Raw genomic sequence first — 5,513 nt, forward strand, 5'->3', positions numbered from 1 at the left:
GCGCAGGACAGAATGCTGCATCATTGAGACTGAAAATGCACTGGTTCCTTATCATGGGACAAATGACCAGCAGGCAGAAGAGATTGTTGAGCTTGATCAAAATGAACTATATTCCAAAAGTCGAGCATCGCGTCTAAAGCTCAAGCACGGTGACATATTGGTCTTGGATGATCCACAACAAGGACAGAAAAGTTTCCAAATTCACGAATCTCTGGTAGGAGGGAACTACTATCTCTATTGTGCAGTCTGTCTTGATCATCCCACTGAGTTACTGACTTTATATGTGGGTGCTCATCCATCTAGACTCGAGCCTTCCTTGGAGGACATGAGCCTCTGGTACCAAGTGCAACGCCAAACAAAAGTCCTAAACATTTTTAGAAATCAAGGAATCTTGAGCAAGTATTTACCAGAAATTGTTGCCTCTGGTAGGATTTTACATTCTGGTCCTTGCAAGAAAGAAAGTCCTGGGGGAAGGTGCGATCACCCTTGGTGTGGAACTCCGATATTGGTGACATCTCCAATAGGGGAGCCACTAGCATCTGTAGTTGCTAATGAGGGCTCGTTTTCTGCAGATGAAGCAACGCGCTTATGCCGGGACTGTCTAGCAGCTCTAAGAAGTGCAACCATGGCTAATGTCCAGCATGGTGATATTTGTCCAGAGAACATAATACGCATTGTTAAAAAACAAGGTGTTAAAAACCAAGCAATGTACGTTCCCATATCGTGGGGGCGTGCTGTGTTGGAAGATAGAGACAGCCCTGCTATAAATTTGCAGTTCTCATCATCTCATGCACTTCAGCATGGAAAGCTATGTCCTTCTTCTGATGCTGAAAGCATTGTGTACATCCTCTATTTTATTTGTGGAGGGACTATTCGTCAACAAGATTCTATTGAATCTGCTTTACAGTGGAGAGAGAGAAGCTGGGCGAAGCGTCTGATCCAGCAGCATCTTGGTCAGGTTTCTGCTCTCTTGAAAGCATTTGCTGATTATGTGGATAGCCTTTGTGGAACTCCATACCCTGTTGACTATGATATATGGTTAAAAAGGTTGAACAAGGCTGTGGAAGGTTCAGCAGATAAAGGCAAAATGATTGAAGAAGTAGCCATAACATTGAGATTAGAGGATGCTGCTCAGTCTTCAGGAGCTTCTGGCCCTTAATTTGATGTTGGAGGGCTGGGTTTTGGTGCTTTATTTTTGTAAATTGCAAACGAGGAATTCAAAATGCATTTTATTTTTAGGACTATAGGTTCTTAGTGTTATTATTTTGGTATCTTCTTCGGCAAGGTATATTTTGGAGTGTTTACTGGTTTTTTGTCTGATTGAAATTTAATAACAAAATTCATTCTGTTTTGATAACTGGCGTTATACTGAACTACCCTCTTCACATCTTTGCTTGGATCTTGAAAGTATCCATTGGATTTGACAAATCATTAGGTTAAAGCTGGTGCATTTGTACACTCAAGGCTTTAGCTTTTTCCTTTTGGTTGATGTTGTGATGAAATGTTCAGGTTTCTAAAAGCTTCAGTATATTCCAAAAACTTATTTTTGCATGTGATTATATACCTTGTTTTTTTAGCATGTTCGTTATATTGTACAAGGACAATTAACATGTCCTATTTTTGGTACATTCAAAGCTACAAAGGAATTTACACTGTAAGTGAAATATACAAAGCTCCCTTATTGTTAATATTATTTTTCCAAGTACGACAACTGTAGGTGATTCTGACTAGTGTGAGAATTATTTTTTTTTATGTGGTTATATACTGTTTGTTTAGATCTAGCTACATAAATCATGAGGAAAACAAGATAAATGAACTAATTTTGGGTTATAATGCATTGAGGGAGATTTTGGTGGCCTCAACATCAAAATGGAAAGAGCAGTTCTTGAAATGAAATCAAAATATTTCCATTGATCAAAGGTTATAGAGTATTTTGTGCAGTTTACTTAAACATTTTTTCTCTTTTTGGTACAGCTTACTTTAGGTTAGCTATAACAGCAAGTGGCTCTTATCATACTCCATGTATCACAAATGTTCTAATCAGGATCCTAAAAGTCCTCTCTCAGAACCCTGATTAAAAAACATTATATTGAAATTTACATTGAGAGTGCATTAAAAATTTTGATAGAAGCACGTGAATATGATTACTATCGTTAGCTTGTTTTTCTTTATATACATCATGACTATGGACGTTGCCTTAAAAAAAAGTCACCTGTTTTTCAGTAACTACTTAGCCATTACATGAACAGTATTTTTGTTAACTTCCATCCGTTTGGTTTATAATTTAAAAATTAATTTTTACACTTTATAATGAAAATACATGATCTTACAAAAACCTATTGATATAATTAATTTTGACACAACTCAATTGTATTTAATAATTTAAAATTTAAAATCAATTTTTTTCAACTTCAAAATAAACAAATCATTATTGAGCAACACCATGTTTCCCTGCTTGGTTTTTATGTGGTTAGGAATTGAAACATATGAAATGACGGTCACTGAAGCATGAAAATTGTGTACTGTTCTACTTTGCAGATATCTGAACACACTATCTGAGTATCTGAAGAATCTTTTTTTACGCACACGAAAAGAGAATCTGCATTAACAGAATGTAAGGACTTTATGGTTCGCATGTTTTGATATTTTTTGGTCTGTTTAAAAGGGTCAATTTTTTCTATAATTATCATTTGTAGTTTACGAGGAAGACAATAACATTACAGGGTGTTATTACAGCGTGGATAGCAAAACTCAACGACAAAGAAATTATCAGATTATCTTCCCTATAATGGGGTATTAGAAGTATATTTAAAATTGACATTAGTATTATGATAGTAAATTTGTCTTAAATATGTGTACGCTGCTAATGATGGAAATATAACTGGCTAGAGAACAATCTATAATAATTTTAGCCTTCTAGTAATCAGGCATTACTTGTTCGCAGAAGTTATTGCCCTTTCTCATGTACTGCTACCAGATTATTGTACCCCAAACTTGTAAATATGTGTTTGGAAACAAGTTGTAAAACTTGTACATGTGAATATAATATAAAAATTATAATTAATAATACTAAAATAAATGTGAATTTAAACATGGATCCAAATATAGTATATTTATACTAAGAATAATTATATTTTTGCCTTATTTTTTAATATACTGTGAGTCGAAAAAAAAGAGAAAGCATGAGTCATAATTAATGATGTGACATAAAAGAATATTATATATATATATAAGAGTTGCTTATTAATTACTAGATACTCACTCTTAATCTAAAACTTTTTGTTAGTAGTGAAACTTAGTTTAGATTCGTTTGGAATGAGTTAATTTTTTTTATTGTAGTAGCGTATAATAGGTAGAGAAAGGAACAGTCCAAACAGAATTGCACTTTTCCCTTCAATTATTTGTGTTCGTGGATACTATAAAATGAATAATATTACATTTATTCGAAAGAAAAAAACAAAAAAACTAATGCTTCTTGGTTTTGAATTTAGTATTGTGAAAGGTGAGAGGTATTGGTACCATATTTCATCATTAAATTAAGACCTCAATGTTTATAGCCTTTCAAAGAATCCAAAGAGTTGCATAAAAGATTCTGCTAGTCTCTCCAGAAACACAAGTATTCATCCTATTGGCATCATCTTATATGGTGAAAATTGGATCCGTAGTGAGCTTCAAAAGGCCAAAACTATCATAGAAAATATCGTGATTTTTAACATCAAGGATATTAACATCAAGGACCTGGCTCACATACCATCTTTTTAACATGCAATTTTGTGCAAAATAAAGATGTATATATAATATTTTTTTATTAAAAATTATAGAAATTAATACACTTCAATGTGTTAATATTATTAAATGTTACAATTTTTAATAACATAATAATAATAATAATAATTTCTCTAAATTCTAAATGCTTTGATGTTCTTCCTCTTGTAGTTTCTACTCAGTTCACGATTGATTTTTGTAGCACTTATAGTTTTTTATTTTGGTCAATTCATAGAGTTGTTAAACCTTACTTCGGTTTTGTTTGGGCTCTTACCCCCTCCATATAAAAAGGACATTCATAGTGTGTACGGGGAACAGTTCCAAGGGCCCAAGGTTAAAGAAAGGGCGATAACTCTTATATATATTTATACAAAAGAATTTTATATAAAAATTTATAATTATTAAATTAAAATTGTATTTTGAAAATGTTATCGTTACATATTTTTATAAGTATATATGTTTTTTAAAATATATAATTAATAAGATTTAAAAGGTAATTCACTTAGATAAGTTAATTACGTTTGAACGTCACAAAGTCAAACTTAACTTTTAAGTGTTTAACTTAACTCACATTCACATTTTATTTATAGCATTTATTTCTCTCTCTTCTAAAGGAATGCATATATCCTGAATAAGCGTGTAAACATGATTGTTTTTAATTTAATCGATTTGATAACAGCCAGTGGTTTGCATCTCGAATTCATATGATTACTTTTTATATCTCTTAACTCTTGAATGCTTGAGCAAATATTCCCTTGCTCTTGAGCAGCAGTGTGGTTAATGATATCCTTTGTGAGAAGCAAAATACAAACTATCAGCTATAACAAAGCTGTATATTCCGTATGAATAAAATAAATTATAAGACAAGACTCAATTCAGAAACAAATAATTAAAAGGGGTTGGTGTTCAATTCTCAGCAACTTGTAAGTATCTGGTTCTGGTTCCTTTCAAAAGCTTTTTATCATGTATATCATACATTTTCATTGGATTTTGAAACCAAAATGGAAATAAATTCTCACTAGGTCAAGTGTTGACAACAGATGTCACACCCACCCTTTGTGAAATAAATTCTCATTAAACAGTGTACCTAGATTACAGGATCAGGTTATGTATAGGCAGGGATGGGTTGCATACTAAACTTGATTTGAAACCAGTTATTTTTATTATTGTCAACTTTACAACTCATGCTTTATTTACACATGGTACTTCCAATTATAATTTGAAGGAATGAAGATTTTTGAAATCTTATTGTCTCTTGTATTTAATTTGCTTTTGAAAAAAAAAAAAGGCACCATTAAATAGGTTAAGTCTATGCAACAAACAGACCAAACCAAAAAATTAATGGTCTGCAGCTGATTCTGATTCACTTTGGCTCGTAAATCAGCATACTAACCCATTTAACAAAAATCATTTATAAAATATTAAAATACTTAAAAATACATAAATAAATATAAGATTACTGAATATGTATTTTCAAAACAATAAAAATTATTCATATTATTACATGGTGTTAATTAATATCCTTAAAACATCATTACTATGTTTTTCAGTATACACAGTTGTTCCTATTTGAGGTGGCTCATACTCCACTGAATATAAACTTGAGATGAGTTGAGTGCAGATTTGGGAAATAATCTCATGCCCAAATGGGTAAAAACAATTGATAAAATATAATAATAAAAAAGGTTTAAATAAATAATTAGTTGGTAGTTACATAGAGGGAGGCGTATGGGGATAAACTGAACGTG

Source organism: Abrus precatorius, unplaced genomic scaffold (genome assembly GCF_003935025.1).
Source record: "Abrus precatorius isolate BTA unplaced genomic scaffold, Abrus_2018 Scaffold10, whole genome shotgun sequence".
Classification (NCBI taxonomy): Eukaryota; Viridiplantae; Streptophyta; class Magnoliopsida; order Fabales; family Fabaceae; genus Abrus; species Abrus precatorius.